The 24,017-nt window shown below is 40.0% G+C and overlaps 1 non-coding gene and 1 pseudogene across 1 annotated transcript; both read right to left on the bottom strand.

Moving 5' to 3' along the window:
* Positions 1 to 12,434: 12,434 nt before the first annotated feature.
* LOC150068092 (putative gustatory receptor PTE01 pseudogene) lies at positions 12,435 to 13,164 on the bottom strand (annotated as a pseudogene).
* Positions 13,165 to 19,057: 5,893 nt separating this feature from the next.
* Positions 19,058 to 19,164, bottom strand: LOC150068091 (U6 spliceosomal RNA). The gene has a single exon (XR_016538629.1). It is a non-coding gene; the product is annotated as a U6 spliceosomal RNA (small nuclear RNA).
* Between the last annotated feature and the right edge of the window lie 4,853 nt (positions 19,165 to 24,017).

Raw genomic sequence — 24,017 nt, 5'->3', positions numbered from 1 at the left:
AACATTGTGAAAATGACAATCTTGCCAAGGGCTATTTACAAATTCATAGCAATACCCATTAATATACCAATGGCATTCTTTAAAGAAATAGAAGAGGCAATTAAAAATTTCATATGGAATAATAAAAGACCCTGTATAGAAAAAAATACTTCTTAGCAGAAAGAACAGCGCTGGAGGAATTTCAATTCCAAACTTTAGACTCTATTACAGGGCTATCATAATCAGAACAGCTTGTGACTGGCACAAGAACAGGCCTGAAGACCAATGGAATAGAACTGAGGCCCAGATATTAAACCACAGATCTATGGCCACCTAATTTTGGAGAAGGGAGCCAAAAAATGGAATGGAAGAAAGACAGCCTCTTCAACAAGTTGTGCTGGCAGAACTGGTTGAGCATCTGCAGAAAAATAAAGTTGGATCCTTCTTTGTCACCCTGCACTAGAATTAACTCCAAATGGATCAAAGACCTGGAGGTAAAAGCTGACAAACTGAAAACTTTACAGGAAGGAATAGGAGATACACTAGGTCTCCTTGGCACAGGTCCAAATTTTCTTAATAAGGACAAAGAATCACAGTAAATCAGAGAAAGGCTGGATAAGTGGGACTGCATTAAACTACGGAGCTTTTGTATGGCAAAGGACATAGCTAGTAAATTAATTAGGAAGCCTAAAGAGTGGGAGAAGATCTTCACCAACCAAACAATAGACAAAGGCCTCATATCTAAAATATATCAACAACTCAAAAAATTGAATCTCTCCAAAGTAACAACCATCCCATTAAAAAATGGGCCAAAGACTTAAAGAGAGTCTTCTCTGAAGAAGATACAAAAATGGCCTGTAGACACATGAAGAAATGCTCAACATCTCTGGTCATAAAGAAATGCAAATCAAAACAACTCTAAGATTCCACCTCATTCTAGTTAGAATGGCCAGGATCAGGAAAACGAGTTATAACAGATGCTGTAGGGGATGTGGCCAGGAGGGATCACTACTACACTGTTGGTGGGAGTGCAAACTCGTTCAACCACTATGGAAAGCAGTATGGCAGCGCCTCAAAAGACTAAACATAGAGCTCCCCTATGACCCAGCAATTCCACTACTTGGCATTTACCCAATCATCCAGAATCTAGGGCATACTAAATCCACTAGCACAACAATGTTCACTGCAGCACTATTTACCATAGCAAAGATATGGAACCAACCTAGGTGTCCCTCAGTTGATGAGTGGAGCAACAAATTGTGGTATTTGTACACAGTGGAATTCTAAGCTGATGTCAGAAAAAACAACATCGCCCCATTTGTTAGGAAATGGAAAGACTTAGAAAAAATCATATTAAGTGAAGTAAGCCAGACTCAAAGGAACTTAGTCTCAATGGTTTCCCTCATTCGTCATAATCAGTAGAAACCTTGGGCTCTACTAGAGGAGATCTGCAATAGAGCAAAATCTTGATACATAAGGCCATATAGTATGAAGCTAATTGAAAGGACCTGCAGGATATTGAAACAAAAGCCATATAACGAATGATTGTTGTCCTTAATGTACTATGTTATCTCTCATCTCCTTTGCTGTCCCTTCAGTATCTCATATTGTTAGAGTATCTCACTTTGTTGTCTGATATATTGAATTTATTTGTATTTGGATATTTGAAATTTGATAGGGAAGGGGGGAAAACCAAGATGGGTGGGGGGGTGGGGAGAGGGTAATAGTTACCAAGACATGTTAAAGGGTATCAATGTATGTGAATTAATGTATCTTCTATCTGGCAAATATCATGTAACCCTTTTATTAATTACAAAAAATATAAAAAAATGGAAAAAAAATCCAGTCTCCTAATGGAGACTTGTTCAAAGAGCTGGAAGAAATAAAAGCAGATACGCTGAAGCTGCATGTGGAAGAATAAAAGCACCGTTTAGACAGAACAACTCTTAGTGACAGAACAATGCAGGTGGAAGTAAACCTCGAACACTCATTCTCCAATATACAGGGTCAAAGACCTCGAAAAAGTAAAGGCAGATTTCACTGAAGGTTCATAGGGAAGAATGAAAGACCGAACTATTCTTAGCCGATAGAACAATTCTTAGCAGACACACCACGTTTAAGCAGAGCAATAATTAGCACATAGAACAATCCAGGAGGATGATCAACACAAAAATCTGGAAGCTCAACACAATCATTCAGGCTCCTTTGTACTGGATCAAAGACCTCAAAGAAGTTAAAGCACATACACTAAACTTGCATATGGAAGAATAAAAGACGCCAGTTAGACTGAACTATTCTTTTTTTTAGCTTTTAAAATAATTTAATTTACATCATGTATGAAAAATATAAATCAAAACTTCCCATATTTTTATATAAATGACTATTATTACATGGCAAGTGTATATCATTACGTACACTGGACTCAACTGAATGAGTAGGTAAAACATTTTTCATAAGTATTGATTATAAAAATGAAAACAAAATCATAGTTGCCAAATATTCAACATTCACCTCAGAAAACCATACACATAATGGTAGGGGAATAAAAGACTTCATGTGTGGAATTAAAATGGAATTTCTAAAAATTGTACTCCACTTGCTTTTCATTTAAATTTTATTGTAAAGGTTATGTACAGGTGGGTTTCAGTTACATAATTAAGATAATGAGAACATTGCTTTGAAAATAGTGTTACCTACTCCTTCATTTTCTCACCATTTTCCCTCTCTCAGTGCCCTCCCTAGTTATAAAGTTCATTTTCAGCATATTGTCTAGTGAGTATCTGTTGAATTGGTTCACTCTTGGTTATACTGTTTCTGTGATTCCCTTTTCCTTCCCCTAATCAGATAAATTTACATTCAAAACAAAGAGTACAGAAATAAAAAAAACAGTGACAACTGAGAATAAACCAAAGGAAAGACGAAATAAAAGGTAAAAACATATTAAGTAACCTAAGTAAGCCAGACCTAAAGGAACATAGGCTTAGTGGTTTCTCTCATTGGCAATAATTAGTACACATCTAGGACTCTTCTAGCAGAGGATTACAATAGCATAAAACCTAGATTCATAAGGTCATGTAGGATGAGACTAAATGAAAAGATCTCTAGGTTAGGGAAACAAGAGCTTTATCTTTTGCGATAGTTGTTCTTAATGTACTATGTTATTTCTCTACTCCTTTGTTGCCCTTTGGTTAATCTCATATTGTTACTATACTTGACTGTGTTCCCTGGCATATTGTATATACGTTGGATTATTTGAAATAGGAAAGGGAAGGGGTCTAAGGACCCGCTAACATGGATGGGGTGGTGAAGGGAACAAATGCCTAATAGTTTTGAAACATGTGTTTTATAAAAAAAGCTGGTTTAGTCTATGCATAAATGACAAGATGAAAAGTATAATTATAGGCTAATTATAGGCTATACAGGAAGGCAATTATATGTTACAAAACCTTTGGACAATTCCCAGATAATTCATAATGGAAATACCTAGAATATTGGTGTATTGAATGGGGGACTAGCAGGAAGGATTGAATCACATGGAATCAGTGAACAGTGGAGAATTTTCTCACAACACTCAATATGCATGTACAAGACAACGTGTGTCTATTAATGTTTCTGTTGGTGGATGGAGAGGGGGAGTATTTTGGAAGGTGTGGTTTTTTTCATATATTTTTATTGTAATTATAGAAGGGTTACAGTATATTCACCAGAAAGAAGGTGCATTAATTCACATACATTGATACCTTTCTTATGCCTTGGTTCCCATTTCTCTCCCCACCCACCCACCCCTCATCTTGTTTTCCTGCCTTCGCTATCCCCTTTCAAATAACCAAATACAAATGTGTCCAATATATCAGATAACAAAGTGAGATACTCTAACAATATGAGATAACCAAGGGACAACAAAAGAGTGAGAGATGACATAGTACATAAAGGAAAACAATCACTCATTATATGGCTTTTGTTTCTATATCCTAGAGGTCCTTTCATTTAGTGTCATACTATATTGCCTTTTGTATCAAGGTTTTGCTCTATTGCAAATCTCTGCTAGGAGAGACCAAGGTTTCTACTGATTATGAAAATGAGGGAAACCATTGAGCCTGTCTTCCTTTGAGTCTGGCTTCACTTAATATTATTTTTTCTAAGTCTTTCCATTTCCTAACAAATGGGGCGATGTCGTTCTTTCTGACAGCAGCACAGAATTCCATTGTGTACAAATACCACATCTTGTTGATCCACTCATCTGCTGAGGGACATCTAGGTTGGTTGCATATCTTTGCTATGGTAAATAGTGCTGCAATGAACGTTGTTGTGCTGGTGGATTTAGTCTGTCCTTGTTTCTGGACGATGGGGTAAATGCCAAGTAGTGAAAATGCTGGACTATAGGGGAGCTCTATGTTTAGTCCTTTGAAGAACTGCCATACTGCTTTCCATAGTGGTTGAACGAGTTTGCACTCCCACCAACAGTGTAGTAGTGATCCCTCCTGGCCACATCCCCTCCAGCATCTGTTGTTATTAGTTTTCTTGATCCAGGACATTCTAACTAGAGTGAGGTGGAATTTTAGAATTGTTCTGATTTCTTTTATGACCAGAAATGTTGAGCTTTTCTTCATGTGTTAGTGTTTTGGGTCAGGAAAAAAATAATAATGACTTTCCTTGCTATTTAACCTAGAAAAATATTAAATACACTTTCCCACATGACAGAAGGTTCACTTGCATGTAGAATATGGTTCAAACAAATGAAACTGCCTAAAATAAATCATATGAAAAGTGTGTCTCATCGTTTATAGTTTTTAAGTATGGGGAGGCTTTGTGTGTCCTGATGTCACTTCTGTAACCTGCCATAGTATACCACCATGTGCATTTAACTGGCATTTCTAAATAAAATTTTGCATTTCACATGAGTCATTGATGAGAGTTAAATATACATTACATTCTGTTTTTAACATTTTTTGTGCCGGTCCTTGTGGTTGAACTCAGGGATTAGACACTGTCCATGAGTTTTCTGGATCAAGTCCAGTGCTCCACTCCTTGAGCCACAGTGCCAGCCCTTGCTGAGGAGTCTATTGGAGATAAGAGTCTCACAGACTTTCCTGCTCATGCTGGCTTAAAAACCTGATCTTCACTCCCAGCATCCTGAGTAGCTCGGATCACACATGGGAGCCAACAGTGCAGCCTCGGTTCAGAGATATTAATTCTTCACTTTTTTTTACACAGAACCTTCCATTTAAGACATTCATGTACATGTACAATGCATGTTAAACCCGATCACACCTTCCAAAATTCTCCCTCTCCCCCTTCCCCACCTGCCACATTAATATCCACACTTCGTCTTATACATGAACATTGAGTATTGTAAAAAAATTCTCCACTGTCTGTTCACTGATTCCATGTGATCCATTCCTTCTCGGTAGTCGCCTATTCAAGACACTGATATTCTAGATATTTCCTTTATGAATTGTCTGGGAACTCTCCAAAGGGATTGCAACGCAGAATGGCCTTCCTGTATAGCCTATAATTAGCCATACTTTGCATCATGTCATCTATGCATAGACTAGACCAGCTTTGTTTATCAAAGGACATGCTTCAAAACTATTCTATCAGGCCTTTGATCCTGACCCGCCATCCATGTTAGTGGATCCTTAGAGATGATTTGCTCAGCACCAGTTTGGCAAATTGTGAGCTCTGTGAATTGTGCATCCACAATCATAGAAGAGCCTATTACCTTCCAGTCCCCTGACATCTCCCTAAATATCTCCAATGCAATATTAGCCCCATACAGACACACACAGAGAGAGAGAGAGAGAGAGAGAGAGAGAGAGAGAGAGAGAGAGAGAGAGAGAGAGAGAGAGAGAGAGAGAGAGAGAGAGGGACGGACAGACAGACAGACAGAGAGAGCAAGAGAGAGAGAGCGAGAGAGAGAGAAATTAGGAAACAAAGCAAGGATGCATAAATCTAGGAGCTTGCAAACACATTGGAAGAAAATGAATTTCAGAGATTAAAAGAGAACTGTTGTTCATTACGCTGTAGTGTAGAATAATCTGTATTTTCTCTGATCAGAAAACACTGCCTGTAATGTTCTAACACAGTTGAGTATGTACAATGAATACGTAAATGGGAATAAATGAGACATAAAACAATCTAGGATTATTGGGTTTGTCACAACTGAAAAGTGTGGAACAGAATGTCAATATCAACTATGCATATTTGAGTTCAAAATCATTGTGGAATTCTGACTTCTTCATTTTGTATTGTTCTCTCTTTATATCAAAGGACTCCAATTAATGCAGAGCAGTGCAATCTAACACACGTCTCAGAATTTTACCTCCTGGACTCTCAGATGATCCTGAGATACAACCCTTGCTCTTTGGGCTCTTTCTGTCCATGTACCTGATCACAGTGCTCAGAAATCTGCTCATCATCCTGGCTGTCACCTCTGACTCCCACCTCCACACCCCCATGTACTTCTTCCTCTCCATCCTCTCCTTAGCTGACATTGGATTCACCTCCACCACAGTCCCCAAGATTCTGGTGGACATCCACACTCACAGCAGAGCCATCTCCTATGTGGGCTGCCTCATCCAGGTGTCTTTTTTTCTCACTTTTGGTTGTATGGATGTTTTGCTTCTTAGTGTGATGGCCTATGACCGCTTTGCGGACATCTGTCACCCCCTGAATTACCCTCTCATCATGAACCCTCGTCTCTGTGTCTTCTTGATTCTGCTGTCATTTGTCTCCAGCTTCTGCTGATGTGGATGCAAGTGTGGATGGCATTACAGATGACCAATTTCAAGGAAGTAGAAATTCCGAATTTCTTCTGTGACCCTTCTCAAGTCCTGGAACTTTCCTGTAAGCACACACTCATTAATAATTTATTTAAATACGTTATTGCTACCATTTTCGGTTTCCTTCCTATCTTAGGGATCCTTTTCTCTTACTACAAGTTTATCTCTTCAGTGCTGAGAATGTTCTCTTCAAGTGGGAAGTACAAAACCTTCTCCACATGTGGCTCTCACCTGTCCGTGTTCTGCTTATTCTTTGGGACCTCAGTGGGGATCTACTTTGAGTCAGCTCTGTCACATTCTCCCAGGGACAGTGCTGTGTCCTCAGCAATGTACACAGTGGTCACTCCTCCCCTGAACCCCTTCATCTACAGCCTGAGGCACAATGAGCTCAAAAGTGCCCTGAGCAAGTTGTACAAACCACGAGCTGACAACAGCAGGTATGAAGTTTATTTGTTATGTAGTTTTTGCACAAGCAACAATCTTGACTATATAATCTGATAAAATCTACCTGCTTGAATACCTGATTATTCTAGTTTCATTAGTACAATCCATCCTTAGAAAGGTCCTGGCTATATCAGGATAGATTCCTAAAGGAGGAATATATGTTTTCAATGTTTAAATTGTTACTTTGTAAAGAATGATGAATGTCTGCAGATGGTGGGCCCAAGAAAGAATTTAGTAAGGATTGAGTGGCAAGTTTTTAATATGTATAATTTACCTCAATAAAATCGGACAGAAACAGACCTTTATGTTTTTTAAGCAGTATTTGAAGTCATGACTTTCTAATTGGTAGCCAGATATCCTGGCTCCTGCCCTTTTGTTTTGAGTTATTTTAGACTTATAACTTAGTCCCCTAATTGTTTCCTATGATGCATTTTGTTATTTTAAAAGTGATATGTAGATGGACTCCAATTATATAATTCAAGAAAAGAGTGTATTTCATTTGGGACAGTGTAATTCCTTCCTTCCCTTTCTTCCATAATATCTTTCAAAGAAAATTGAAAATCTTGTTTCCTAGTGAAATTACCTAAGCATAGACAAACCTAATCCACTGGCACCTACATTTGGTTCTAGGCTGCTTGATTTTCTGGGTACATGAACTCTATGATATGGGGATCTCGTAATGCTTGAGTGAGTTGGAGGAAGCAATGAAAGAGCCATCCAATACCTAATCTACAGGGACGTGAGTGGTTCCTTGGACAGTTGAGTTTTCATCTCAAATTCACTTGAAGAAAAACCAAGAGTAAGGGACATCGGCTTGGTCCAAGTATCAGCATCCCCATAACTGGAGATTGAAGAAACCCCTGTATTATTGATAGTTGCATGCTCACAATTCACACACATGCACAGAAACAATTTGTATAGGTTTCTAGTTTTGAATATAGAGAGGTAGTACTTTTCTAATACTTATATGTGTGCTATTCGAAGTATACATATAGGCACAATTACAATTTCATGGATTGACATGAAAAGGAATGATAACACCAGTGGTGTTTTTCTGTCCAATACCAGGGTTTCAATTCAGGATCTCCTTTTTACATTATGTTTGCTCAGATTGTTTGCTCATTTGAACTATATCTCCAGCCTGCCTTTTTGCTGAATAGTTAAAATGGGTTTTCAAACATTTTTTTCCGAGCCAGACTGACTTAATAACATTCACAGGACAGAGAGAAAATCTTGAAGATAGAAGAGGAAAATGTAAGTGACACAAGAAGGAAGTAAAGTACACCTATATCATTGAGAAATATTCAAAAGATATGGTTTAGCTTGGCTCTGATATTAAGCTTCCCCAAATCCTGGACTTGTGATAAGCCATGCATAAGGAAGCGAGTTATGATTTTATCAGATCCAAACCACTGCTTTGTATGCATTGGGCTGATATGTTACATTAGCCCACAGGAGGTTATGTAGGCTGATCTCTAAAGGCAAACTACTGGGCTGTTCCTGACAGGCTTATTTCCATAACACTGAAGGATGACATTCTGTTGTGGTAAGGTAGATTCTGTAAGAATATGAATGTAAAAAAGTCTGAACTTTACTTATTTAGTGTTTTTAGGGTCATGGAGTATGAACTTAGCCTGGGCACTGTCTCTGAGCTCTTAGACTCAAGGACACCACCCTACCCCTGTGCCTGGGTTCTGTCCCTGAGCTCTGCAGCTCAAGTCAACCACCCTACTCTTGAGGCAAGCCCCCCTTCCATTTTCTAGAAGTTAATTGGAGTTAAGAGTCTTGGGTGCTTTTGTGCCCCAGCTGGCTTTTAACCTTGATCTTCAGATAGCCTCTCTGGTAGCTGGGATAAGAGTGTGAACTTTGTTTGAGTGCTACTCCAGTATATCCTTAGTTGATAATTTTACAGTTGTTGACAGAAAGCATCTTTCTATCTATTCCCTACGTTCATGACAAAAATTATTTCACTCCAACCATGTACATTTCACCTTCATAGACCAAATATTAAAAATTTATAATAGTGGCTTTTCTCTTCTAGTAAATTACAGCTACACATAGCATTAGACTTAGGGTAAAACATCACTGCTTATAACTCCAGTTTTGAAACAAATACTACTTAACTGTATTTCAAGTTTTCTAGTAATTCACTGGCACTTAGGTCAGTTTTACATTGCAGACCAACCAGAAAAACTACATGATTGAGTGTTGGTTCTTCAGTACCAATGAACTGAGTAACTAAATCTTTACAGTAGAAAATTAGTTGTTGCTGAGATTTCCTTGCTTAAGGATGGTGCTGTACCATTGAGTCAAAACTCTCATTTCCTCAGTTTTTGGAGAGGGTATGCATTGTGAGGAGCTTACTTCATTAGGGAAAACAGGCCCCTGCACTTCTCCAGCAGCCTTACTGTAACCATGAACTTCTGATTGCCATTTCCTGAGGAGCTAGAATTGCTAACTGTTGGGGACCAACTGTGGGGTCAGTGACCGACTGTGGAGTCAGTGACCATGACTGTGGGGTCAGTGACCTTGGACCCGCACAAATGTGTACACAAGGAAGTACCTCTTATGATTTTGGGCTGTGTCAATAGCTTCTCATTTAACCTGTTTAGGACTTCATAGGTTCTCATTTAACCTGTTTGGGACAAACAGACCGAGAGAGAAAGAGAAAGACAAAATGATTGTGTGTGTGTGTGTGTGTATTATGGCGTAACAAGATATTCCCTGTGATATAAATTGCCCAGAATATATTGTAAGAATTCAATTCTGCATTGGTAGATAAAAACTATTTCTTAGATTTGGACAGCCTTATACACTTTGTTTAGCACCAGGACCAGAGCCCAAAAAATAGATTCACACATAAATAGTGACAGCAATATAAAAACATTAAAAATATTTGGTGAATAAAAGAGTTTAAAGCATTTTAATTATATCCCTGGGACAGATGATTGGTGGAAAGACAGGGGACGCAGGCTGCGGCCCTCAGTCTGGGCTTCAGCCTGTGAGTTGGCAGAGACAAACTGGAGCCAGGCAGTTCACCACCAGGCTACTGGAGAAAACAACACTTCCTGTCCATGAAAGCACTGGGAGGAGGGTAGAGCGAAGAGGAGAAACACACAGAGGAGCCCTTCCACAGCCATGTAAAGTGACCACCTGTGTCCTCACCACATCATTTTCACCAAGAGGGTTCAACCTAGTAGGGGGTGTTCTCTAGACACAGCCCCTCGTCCCACTCAGCTCATCATACCACCAGCTCTGGAGCCAGCAGCACAGACCCCACTGAGCCTAGCTTCTCCTTCCTGTCCCCTGTAGTGCTGGACAGTGGGTGGGTGGTTGTGTGAGCCATTCCCAGCTCCCCTACTTCATTCTGCAGAACAGCCAACACACAACCAGAAAAAGATCCAGAGAGGCTGTGCAAACCAGCTAAGAAGGAAATTCCTCCCCCTACTCAGCCGACTTTCTACCTGACCAGAAGCAACCTTCTGCAGGTAGGCTCAACTCACCCAAAGGCAGCACTTACCTATCCTGATTCAGTTCTGGTCCAGTTTACAGTGGATTCAGGTCCAATGTGGGTTCATTTTGTACACAGAACATAAAATTCTCACTAGTGGTGCCACCCTGTTTCAGTTAACACAACAGACACTTCACCAGTCTCTTTCAACCAGTTCCAACTAGATTCAGTAAGTCCAGCAATGGGGCAACATCTCACCACCACCTCAGCTCCAGATGTACAGGCATGTCCAGCTCACCCACAGGCCTAGACAAGGCCCATACACACTGGCAGAGTTCAACCTCCATAACAGATAAAAAATATTCCTGACCTTCAGAGTTAAAGTTATTCATATTCTCTTGCCAATGGTTTTCTTCTTGATGAAAAATGACTTTGAGTGCACATGACTTCATCTACTCATCCAGATCATTACAAGGCAATATTGACTCCAAACCTCCCTGACGACTGAAGGTCGATGAAAGCTCAAGGCTCAACTCTAGGGTTCCTGTGAGGGCAGCCAGTGTTTAGCTTCCAGGGTCAAGCATCTCAGGCACGAGATACTCAGCTGTGAGCCCATCAGAACTGCAGTCATTCAGAATGAACGTGGGTGCATACCAGGCCGAATAGCTACTGTAAGGAGCCTTGAAATTACAATACAGACCTCAAAAGTCCCCTGTCTCTCAGAATATATGCTTGCGCTTGAAGAACAAATTAGAATAGTTCCACAGAAGTATTTGTTCAGACTCTTCATATATTCCAGGAGAAACTCAAAGGTCAAATGGATTTCATTCAACTCTTCCCTTCTCTATCATTGCTTCTTCCAGGAAATTATTTTTTTCATATATTTTATTATAATTAATAGAAGGGTTTCATTACATGCACCAGAAAGAAGGTACATTACTCCACAAACATTGATACCCTTTCTCATGTCTTGGTTCTCATTTCCCTCCCACCATCCCACCCCTCATCTTGTTTTCCTCCTTTCTCTGTCTGACTTCAAGTAATCAAATATGCATATATCCAATATATGAGATAACCAGGTTAAATCCTATAAGAATATGAGATAACCAAGGACAGCAAAAAAGATGAAAGATAACATAGTACATGAAGGACAACAATCACTCATTATATGGCTTTTGTCTCTATACCCTGGAGGTCTTTCATTTAGTGTCATTCTATATGGCCTTATGTATCTAGGTTTTGTTCTATTGTAGATCTCTGCTAGGAGAGCCCAAGGTTTCTACTGATTATGAAAAATGAGGGAAACTATTGAGCCTATGTTCTTTTGAGTCTGGCTTACTTCACTTAATATGATTTTTTTCTAAGTCTTTCCATTTCTTCCAGGAAATTCTTAGAGTCTAAAATACCGTTGCAATTTTGTTCTATGCACATTCTATTTACACGAATTGCATTGAGAGCCTCACAGACAGAAAAACCATTTATTCTCCTGAACTGAATCTTTGCATCTGTCTATAAATACTCAGTCTCCAGAATACTAAGGCTCTTAACTACTGTGCAACAAAGGAACAAGTCGGGGAATTAATTAGCCAATTATTCTTCACATTTTCCACATGGAAAAAGAAGCAGAGAGCTGCCTAATTCTTCTATTTAGTTAAGTGTCCTACCCAAGTCCTGAGTTCCAAGGATCCTGCTGCCCAGCCTCTTCAGAGTCCTGCTAATATCCGTATTCCTCAGGCTGTAGATGAAGGGGTTCAGCATGGGGGAGACCACCGTGTACGTCACCGAGGCCACCACAAGCTTCTTGGAGCCATGGAACACAGTGGAACCACAGTACGCACCAAGCAAGGTGCCATAGAAAAAGCAAACCACTGACAGATGAGCCCCACACGTGGAGAAGGCTTTGTGCCTCCCACTTTCTGTGGGGATCCTGAGGATGGAAGAGATAATTTTGTAGTAAGAGTAAAGGATTCCTGAAAGAGGAAATAACCCCAAGACTACAGTAATTAAATATATGAACAAGTTATTTGTAAGGGAACCAGAACAGGACAGTTTAAATATTTGAGAAGCATCACAGAAGTAATTTGGGATTTCCACACTTTTAAAGCAAGTAAATTGTAAGATCAATATATTGTGTGACTGGGAATTCAAAACACTAAAGAAAGCAGACACCAATACTAAGATCCGACAGCAGCGAGGGTTCAAGAGGACCGAGTAGTGTAGGGGGTGACAGATGGCCACAAAGCGGTCATAGGCCATGACAGTCAGAAGCATGTCATCCATGCAGCCAAAAAAGAGGAAGAGAGACATCTGGGTGAGGCAGCCCCCATAGGAGATGGCTCTGCTGTGACTCTGGATGTTCACCAGCATCTTGGGTACAGTGGTAGATGTGAAGCAGATGTGAGCCAAGGAGAGATTGCAGAGGAAGAAGTACATGGGGTTGTGGAGGTGAGGGTCAGAGCTGACAGCCAGGATGATGAGCAGATTTCCCAGTATGGTGGTTAGATACATGAAAAGGAAGAGCCCAAAGAGGACTGGCTGTATTTCAGGGTCATCTGAGAGTTCCAGGAGATGGAACTCAGAGACTGTGGTTAGATTTTCTGCTCTGAGATGACTTGGACAACTGCTAAAGGAAGAAATCTCATTAGAAAAGCATAATGTTTGTCTAGGAACGTTCAACGGTATATACCTGATATTCAAATATGTATACGTTTAAATGTGTAACATACTTGAGGTGCAGTGTACTTGGAAATATTTCTCTGCTGTGGCAATCCCACACTTGTAGCCTCTGCTAACTCAGGTAGGCCTTTTTATCCCAGCCCTGTGCCTACACATCTGACCCACTGGGAGAACAACATATTAGAAATCCAAGATCATAAAAATAACTAGAGCATGTCAATACAACAATACAGCCTACTCTTATCTTCTTTTTAGAACAGCTTTTTTGGGAGATCATTTGTATAAGAATCATAGATTCACAGTAAGACAGCTTTTAGCCTAGTTGAATTTGACTATACTGAGAAGAAATCAGACCCACCAACAGTCACTTACTGTCCCACTGCAACCCAGACAGACCAATTTGCTTCTGGTCACCGTTGACTTTCCTATTCTGGTACTATGGCATTTGCAGGGAAATGAGTAGACCTAGAAATGTGCTAGTGAGTTCAGTAAGTCAGGCTCAGAGACAAAGGACACTTGTGCTCTCTCAGACATGGCTGTTAGATGTCATTTATATCCATATAAAAATCCATATACAGGTTCATGTGCATCTATACCCAAATTAATGTGTGATGAGTAGAAGAGGATTATGAGGGTGTTAACTCCTTGATCGCCTAAGCTGCAGTTTAATGAAATGAATATCCCTTCTTGAATACTTGTTTGTTAAACATGACATTTGAAATATGATGTAAAAATCAATGTTAATAAACTCTTTTTAAAGAGGGGTGGGAGTTCCCCCATGCCCTTTTTATGGTCTCTGATGTGGCTAACAGGTCTGTAGAAGTTCATACATATGATTTTACATGTCATTTTCTTCTTTATTCTATTTTTTGCCAATTGTGGGCTTGAGCTCAGGGCATGAGCACTGTCCTTGGACTTTCTCAAGGTTAGAGCTCTACCACTTGAGCCACAGCACCATTTCTGGCTTTTTTTCTATGTATGTGGTACCGAGGAATTGAACCCGGGTCTTCGTGCATGCTAGGCAAGCACTCTACCACTAGGGCAAACTCCCGGCCCTCCTCTTTATTCTTTTAACTCTTCTTAAAAGTCCTTGCTATCTTTGGGGCCAGCAGTTTGTCCTAGTGGTAGTGTGCTTGCCTAGCATTCATGAAGACTGGGGTCTGATTTCTTGGTGGTGCTATGGCTCAAGTGGTAGAGCTGTATCCTTGAGAAAGCCCAAGGACAGTCATCAGGCCCTGCGATCAAGCCCTGGACTCGCAAAAAATATTTTTTAAGTCTTTGCTATTTCTTGCAACTAGTCTGGAGGAAATAGTAAGTCCAATCTTCCACTTGTGTAATACGCTTGTTTGTGTATGAGTTAAAAAAATGAAATGAATATCAGAATGCTCAACCTACTTTAATTGTTTATATTTAGTTATTTATTTTGGGGGTGTCTTGGGGCTTGAACTTGTCCTGGGCACTGTCCCTGAGCACTTCATCTCAGGGATACCACCCTACCCTTGAGCCAACCCCACTTCCCATTTACTTGAGGTTAATTGGAGATAAGAATCTCAGGTACATTTGTGCCCAGGATTCTCAGACCTCAGCCTCTTTAGTAGCTAGGATTACAGGCAGGAGCCACCTCATTCAGCTCCTAGTTTTAAAAAAATATACAACATTCTATTTTCCAGTGACTCATGCCTGTAATCCTGAGATCTGAGGATAGCAGCTCTCAGTCAGCCTGAGCAAGGATGTCCTTGAAACTCTTAACTCCAGGGAACCACCAAAAGAGCAGGAAGTGGAGCTGTGGCTCGAGTGGTAAAGTGCCAACCTTGAGCTAAATATCTCAGGGATAGGTTACATCCCTGAATTCAAGACCTGACACTAATATATTATCCCTTTCCCTCTCTCACTCCCTCCCCCTCTTCTCTCTCTCTCTCTCTCTCTCTTTCTCTCTCTCTCTCTCTCACAGACACACACACACACACACACACACATACACACACACTCACAAAAGTATGGAGGAAAAGTGATGCATATGAAGTGAGAATGAATGACTTATAAAACTGAGCCCTGAAGCCAGGCTCTGGTGACCCACTTCTGTAATCCTAACTACTCAGGAGGCTGAGATCGGAAGATCATGGTTCAAAGCCACCCTTGGCATGAAGCCTGTGAGATGCTTATCTCCAATTAAACATCAGAAAACCAGAAGTGGCACTGTGTTCAAGGAGTAGTGCAGTACCCTTGAGCTGAAGGCTCAGGAACAGCCCTCAGACTCTGAGTTCAAAAAAAAAATCCAAACTGATCTCAGAGATTATCACATGGCATTCTGTAAACCATGGCTCATTGTTGTGTGGTGTTCCTGTCACAGACAGCAGCAGCAGCAGCCTCCACCACCTCCTCCATCTCGTCGTCGTCATCATCATCATCATCATCATCATCATCATCATCATTATCATCAACATCCTCTCAGTAAAGCCATCCTCATGGTCCACAAAACACACCTCCAAATCCCTTCTCCATCCATCCTCAGCACTCACTCGCTTAAGCTGCCTCTCTCCTTAGACATGATCCAGGTGGACAGGTCTGAGGACCCCAGACCCGCCGTGTAGCACCAGTTCAGCCTCTGTCCTCAAAGTGGATGTGAAGACACCATGGAAGCAATGCTGGGGGATGCTGACAAGAAGGAGATAGGTACTGCAAGCAGGAGAGTGAAAGGCAGGGAGCACAGGGTCACCCTCCAATTCTAGGTGGCCTTGGAGGACTGAGGCTCCCAATTAGCCAAGTTGAACACATCAATGACCAAGTCTCTGTAGACATTTCAAACAGAGAGCTGAGAGGACCTAAAGGAAATCCATGCTGGTTCAAGACTCTCTGTCTATGCAGATGATTACTACACTAAAACTTCTATCACTTATGCTTATGTGATGGAGAGATGGCATGGACTTTTCACAATCCTTATAATTGATCTCCAAACTTGGGTGACTTTTAATAAATTTTCTTTGTTCTCTATCCACACCATATATCGTCAGAATTATTATGATTCCAACTTCAAAGTTTACATCTTTTCTAATTTTATTTTGTTTTATTATTCATATAAACATTTAATCAAACATTTTCTTTTGTCCCACCCCCAAATGCCTACAGAAAACATTCCATGATTTAAGGATATATAAACCCTGAAGCAGTATAAACCCTGAAATTACAAATACAATAAAGACAACGAGTTGAGAAGTTGGGTATTAATTCTCCAGGTCTCTCTATTCCCTTACAAACAGTACAATATATTTTTTTCAGATGGGTGTATACAATTTCATTGTGTTTATAGACCACATTTTCTTGATTCATTCATCCACCCAGGGGTATCTCGGTTGATTGCATATCTTGGATAAGTAAACAATGCTTCAGTGATAATGGTGGTACTGACAGTTGCAGTGGGGAAATGTTTGTAGTGGATTTTTATCAAATGACCCAGAGTGGGAATGCTGGGTCATAGAGAATCTCTGTTCAGTCTTTTATGGAATCTCCATAGCTTTCTAGAAATTTTACCAACAACATAGGAATGTCCACTTCTGGCCACATCCCCACCAGCATCTGTGACTATCAGTTTTATTCATAATGGTCATCTAACTGAGGTTTGGTGGAATCTCAAATTTTTTTGATTTGCATTTTTTGTCAATCCTGGGGCTTGAACTCGGGGCCTGGGCACTGTCCTTAGACACTTTTTACTCAAGGTTAGTACTCTGCCATTTTGAGCCACACTGCCACTTCCAGCTTTTTCTATGGATGTGGTACCAAAGAATTGAATCCATGGCTTTGTGCATGGGAGGTGAGCACTCTACCATTAGGCTACGCTTACAGCCCCACTTCCTATTTTTTCCGTGCATGTGGCACTGAGCAGTTGAACCCAGGGCTCTATGCATGCTAGCTAAGCACTCTAATATCAGATTAACATTTGTCCATTGAATAGCACATTCACCGTTACCATACCTCTGCTGTGGTGACTAGTGCAGGAATTCCCTCGGATGTAAGAGATGTTGTGGTAGATCCTAAGCAGATGGCAGGGAAATGAAGTAGAAGCTAAAGCTTTATGCTTCTCACATGAGGAAGGAAAGAAGTTGTTTTCCAATACACAACAAATCTACATAGGGATCTAGAATTGGACATCCTTATGTGTGGGAGAAAGACAACAAGACTCTGACCTTCAATTAAACACCAAAAAAGTTGAAAGGAGTTATGTCTCAATGAAAGCAGTGCCAGCCTTGACAAAAAGAAAAAAATCAGGAACAGGGTAAGGTCCAGAGTTCAAGACCCAGAAAAAAGGATTGCAGTGCTAAATTCCAGAAATCTTAACAGCTTTAGTTTTGAAATCTCACCACTTGAGATCTCTCAATCTCAGTGACTTCTTTCTTTTCCCTTTCTCAAAATATTATTATGGTTAAATAGTTGTACCAGAGGATTCAACTTGTCATGTTTATTTATGGGCTCTGTAATCAAAGTCATTCATTCCACAGTTCTTCTAGACTCTCTCATGCCCTACCAATCCCCTCAATGTGTGTGGATCCCTTTCCACATACCTACATGAGCAAATGCAGTCATGATATTCTTTTGAACACAGGGTCTGGGTGCTGTCCCTGGTGCTGGTTTTGAACCATGACCCTCAGATCCCAGCCTCCGGAGTAACTAAGATGACAGGCATAAAACACCATCACACAGCTTTATTTCCCTTTAGTGTTTCCTGATGTTTTTAACTATTCTGAGCACATTTTATTTTGTTCATTACAATTTCAATAAATAATGAAAACCCCAACTATGTGTCAAATATACCTGTAGCACCACTATACATTAAAACAAAAAATAAAAAGATAAATTTTTAAAAAGTGGACACAAACGGATCATTTTTGTTTTGGTAGCACTGGTGTTTGAACTCAGGGCTTTCTGATTTCTTGGCAAATGATATAAAACGTGCTTTCTTTGTTTTTAGTAATTTACAGATGGGATCTAGGACTTTTGGGGTTTTTTTAAAGAACTTATTAATGTTGATTTTTTACATCATATTTTAAATGACAAGTTTAACAAACAAGTGCTCAAGGAGGGAATGTCTCTTTACAATTACTAGGACTTAGTATGTAGAACTTAATCAAAATTAGGCTAAGGGTTTGCATGTCATAGAAACATTAATTTAAGAAATAAGACATTATGTCTGTAGAGTCATAGGTTTTTATGTCTATATAGTTATGTTTATATTTCCATTACTATGTCCATAGCTTTGTGTGGGCAGTTATTGAATCCTTGCTCTTGTACTCTTTGGATTTAATAGCCACATATTAGGGATACCATGCGCCTTTTGTTCCTTAGGTCTTAACTTGTCTCACTCAGCATGATTCGCTCTAGGTTCATCCATTTCCCTGCAAATGCCATTGTTTTATCTTGTCTGTTGGCTCTGTAGAATTCCATTGTGTGTATATACCACATTTTCTGTATCCATTCATCTGCAGTAGGGCATCTGGGTTGTTTCCATCGCCTGGCTATTGTGAATAGTGCAGAGATGAACATAGCTGAGCAGTTGTCCTTGTAATATCTTGGGTCATGATGTTTAGGATAGATGCCCAGAGTGGTATTGTGGGATCGTAGGGAAGGTCTATTTGCAGTTCTTTAAGAAACCTCCACACTGCTTTCCAGAGTGGCTGAACTAGTCTGCAGTGTAATAGGGTTCCTTTTTCTCCACAACCCCGGCAGCAACTGTGAAAATATGGAACCCTTCACGAATTAGCGTGTCATCCTTGCTCAGGGGCCATGCTAATCTTCTCTGTATCGTTCCAATTTTAGTATATGTGCTGCCAAAGCGAGCACGATCTAGGACTTTTTAATGCACAGGTCTGCCCAGATGCTTATATCTCAGGGATGAGCCTCTAACTCATTTTTTGTTTTTTGTTTTTTGTTTTTTTGTTTTTTGCTTGCTTCTTTGCATCTTGGTTTGTACTATTCCTGGGGTTTGAACTCAGGATGTGGACACTTTCCCTGATTTTTTTCCTCAGGGCTGTTGTTCTGCTTCTTGAGCCATAGCTTGACTTTTTGCTCTGTGTGTGTGTGTTGTAATTGAATTTAAAACTCATAGTTGATGACGTGAGGGAAGAACTGGGACATTGGGAAGGTAGGAATTAGATTATCCAGAATGAAATGCACTCTTCGCCTGACTTATGTAATGTTAGCCCATTTATATAACACCTTTAAAATAACAAAAGTCATCAGGGGAAAAATTAAGGCACTAGTTTATAATTTTTAAATTAACTCAAGCAAAAGGGCAGGATGGGATAGCTGGCTACAAAATAACGTTCTGACTTCAAAGTCTGTCCAATAGCATTGAGGTAAAATGTACATATTACAAAATTTGCCACTCAATCCTTGCAACATTCTTTGTTGGGCCTAACATCTGTAAACATTCATCATTCTTTACAAACTAACAATTTAAACATTACAAAGATATATTCCTCCTTAAGGAATCCATCCTGACATAGCCAGAATGGTTTTCCACTGCTAATGAATTGTACTAATTAAACTAGATGCATACAGAATTCAGACAGGTAGAATTTATAGGACTACATGCTGAAGTTTCTTGCTTCTGTCAAAACCACATAACAAATAAACTTCCTACCTGCTGGTGTCAGCTGCCGGTTTGTACAACCTGCTCAGGGCACTTTTGAGGTCCCTGTTCCTCAGGTTGTAGATGAAAGGGTTCAGGAGAGGAGTAACCACTGTGTACATTGTTGAGAACACAGCGCTGCCCTTGGGAGAATGTGACACCGCTGACTCAAGTAGACACCCAATGCTGTCCCAAAGAATAAGCAGACCACAGACAGGTGAGAGCCATATGTGGAGAAGGCTTTGTACTTCACGCTTGAAGATGACATTCTCAGTACAGAAGAAATAATCTTGTAGTAAGGGAAAAGGATCCCTAAGAAAGGAAGGAAACCATATATGGTACCAATAATGTATTTAAATAAATTACTTGTGAATGTATGCTCACAGGAAGGATCCAGCACTTGAGAAGGGTCACAGAAGAAACTTGGGATTTCCAATAGCTTGAAATCAGTCGTCTGTAACACCATCCAAACATGCAGTTGTCCTTCCCAGGTGCTGGCGACAAATGACAGCAGAATCAAGAAGACACAGAGACGAGGGTTCATGATGAGTGGGTAATTCAGGGGGTGACAGATGGCCACAAAGCAGTCATAGGCCGTGGCAGTAAGATGCAAAACATCCATACAACCAAAAATGAGAAAAATAGACATCAGTGTGAGGCAGCCCACATAGGAGATGGCTCTGCTGTGAGTCTGGATGTCCACCAGCATCATGGGAACTGTGGTGGAGATGAAGCCAATGTCAGCTAAGGGCAGGTTGGAGAGGAAGAAGTACAGGGGGTGTGGGGGTGGGGGTCAGAGGTTACAGCCAGGATGATGAGCAGATTTCCGACTACAGTGATCAGGTATCTGGACAGGAAGAGCCCAAAGAGCATGGGTTGTAGCTCAGGGTCATCTGAGAGTCCCAGGAGGTAAAATTCTGAGATGTGTGTTAGATTACTCATCTCTGCATTAGTTGGATATAAAGAGAGAGCAATACTTAATGAAGAAGTCAGAATTCAACAATCATTCTGAACTCAAACATGCACAGTTCATAACAACATTCTGTCCGATACTTTTCAGTTATCACAAACCCAATCATCCTAGATTTTTTTCTTTCTCATTGATTCCCTTTCATGTATTCATTTTAAATACTCAACTATATTAGGACACTATAGGCAGTGTTTTCTGATCACAGGAAATACAGCTTACTCTTTATTACAGTCTATTTCACAGGTGTGATTTTTTAATCTGTGAAATTCTTTTTCATCCAATCTGTAAAGAAGCATGCTTACATGCTTCATTTTATGATATGGAAATAGTGAATAGGGCCATGGTGAAAAATTCAAATTGTCCTACTTACGAAAACTCTGTAAAATATACAGAGCTGCATGATCCAAAGTAATTTCACATCGAGAGTCCAGGATTAGAAAATCCTCTACCGTGCCTGCAATACCCCAGGAGATTTCTTCATCCTTGCTTTTTTTCTAAGTTTCATCGTTGTTTCCCTCCATCCCCCCTTTTTCTCTCTTTCTCTTTTTCTGCCTGTCTTTCTCTCTGTCTCTCTGTCTGTCTCTCTGTATCTGTCTCTGTCTCTCTGTGTCTCTCTCTGTGTCTTTGTCTGTGTCTCTTTGTCTCTTTGTCTCTGTCTCTGTCTCTGTCTCTGTCTGTCTGTCTCTCTGTCTCTCTGTCTCTCTGTCTCTCTCTGTCTCTCTCTCTCTCTCTCTCTCTCTCTCTCTCACTCTCTATCTCTCTCTCTCTCTCTCCGTCTGACTTTGTGTCCGTGTGTGTCCTAGGATTCTGACTCTGGGCCGGGGTACTGACCTTGAGGCTTTCCTGCCCAAAGGAAAGCTCAAACACTTGAGTAAGCAACTCCACTTTTGGCTTCCTGATAGCTAATTGGAGATGAGAGCTCACAGGTTTTGCTGCCCACGCTGGCTCTGAACCTCTATCCACAGAACTCAGCCTCTTGAGTAGCTAGAATTCCAGGTATGAGGCACCAGGTCTTGGACTGTAGCATAATTTAAAAAAAAACACAAAATCTTCAGTATCCTACATATAAGTAAATCAAGATCTCCAATATAACATCTACTTCTTCCTGAAGTAATTTCAGGAATTGAGGAATTTTCTGACAGTGGAGCAAGGGATTCCTGGGATGTAGGCAATGTTGGTTGACATTTAGTTACTGGGTTTCTTCCATTTCAATCATCTTTCTGATTATTGAACTTCCTATACTGGTTGCTAGCTGTGACCCTGGTGGCTGTTTTGTGATCAGTCAATAATCCCCTAGAGAAGAAATCAGTGTTCTCTTTCTGGAAGTCAGAGAGAGATGAGACAAATGTCCAGATTCTCACTGGAGGACTAACAAAGCCTTTCACACCACTTTCCAGTATTTAATATTTGGTGACAATAGACAAATAGAAAGTTAGATTCACACCGTTTTTTTTTATCTAAGCATCTACCACTACTTCCATATATATTGAGTGTTCAGTCATATCCGTTTAGATAACTAGACAGACTGCAGTAAACAATAAGAGATTTTAAGTAAGAATCCTGTGACCTTCTATAGAACAGATTAATAATTTTTTACATTCTTCACTACTGCTATTCCCGGGACTCCTCTAAAAGGATACCAAATTACTGGCTTGTCTTCATTATATTTATTATGTAGAAGCAGTCCTTGCAGCTGTTTTGCTCTTTAGTTAGGAAACAATGCATTTGACTGTATTTCTTGACAAGAAGAAAAACTCTAAATCACAGGAATCTTGCAGAAAGCACTTTTGTATGAATAGTGTGGTACACTCACTACACACTTGGTTGTGTTGGTTCTCTGTTGGGTCATGTCCATGAACTACACATGAAAACATTGTTCCATGCCTGAGGTGTATGAAAACGTCAGGCTCAATCCTCACAATGGACCATGAGTAGGGCAACACAGGAGAATTTCCAACTGGGGCTAATATTGCATTGGAGATATTTAGGGAGATGTCAGGGGACTGTCTGGTAATAGGCTCTTCTATGATTGTGGATGCACAATTCACAGAGCTCACAATTTGCCAAAATGATGCCGAACGAATCATCTCTAGGCACCCATGTTACGGGGGAGGGGGGTGAGGGGAACAAATGCCTAAAATATAGATTTGAAGCATGTCCTTTGGTAAACGAAACTGGTCTGTCTATGCAAAGATGACAAGATGAAAAGTATGCGTAATTATAGACTATACACGAAGGCTATTCTGCATTGCAAACCCTTTGGACAGTTCCCAGACAGTTCATCAAGGAAATATCTAGAATGTCAGTGTCTTGAATAGGGGACTAGCAGGAAGGAATAAATCACATGGAATCATTGAACAGACAGTGAGAGAACTTTGTCACCATACTCAATATGCATGTATAAAAGGAAGTGTGGATATTAATGTGGCAGGTGGGGGAGGGGGAGAGGGAGTATTTTGGAAGGTGTGATTGGGTTTAAGATGCGTTGTACATGTACATGAATGTCTTAAATGGAAAGTTCTACCTACAAACAAGTGAAGAATTAATATCTCCAAAAGGAGGCAGCACTGCTGGCTCACATCTGCGATCCTACTTATTCAGGATGCTGTGAGTGAAAGATGAGGTTTTTTTTTTTAATTAAAGAATTTATTAACATTGATTTTTACATCATATTTCAAATATCAAGTTTAACAAACAAATGTTCAAGAAGGGAATCTCTATATACCATCACTGGGACTTAGTTTTTAGAATTTAATCAAAATTAGGCAAAGGGTTTTTATGTCATAGAAATATTAATTTATGAAATAAAACATTATGTCTATAAAGTCATAGGTATTTATGTCTATATAGTTATATTTATATTTCCATTACCATGTCCATAGCATTGGGTTTGCAAATATTGTGTCCTCGCTCTTCTACTCCTTGGATATAATAGCCACACATTAAGGACACCATGCGCCTTTTATTCTCTTGGTCTTCACTTGTCTCTCTCAACATGATTCTCTCTAGATTCATCCACTTCCCTGTGAATGCCATTGTTTTATCCTGTCTGTTGGCTATTTAGAATTCTATTATATTCATACATATATATAT

Source organism: Megascapheus bottae, chromosome 1 (assembly GCF_031878675.1).
Source record: "Megascapheus bottae isolate mThoBot1 chromosome 1, mThoBot2.hap1, whole genome shotgun sequence".
Taxonomy (NCBI): domain Eukaryota; kingdom Metazoa; phylum Chordata; class Mammalia; order Rodentia; family Geomyidae; genus Megascapheus; species Megascapheus bottae.
Note: the sequence above shows the minus strand (reverse complement) of the source record. Positions and strands in the feature narration are given on the sequence as shown.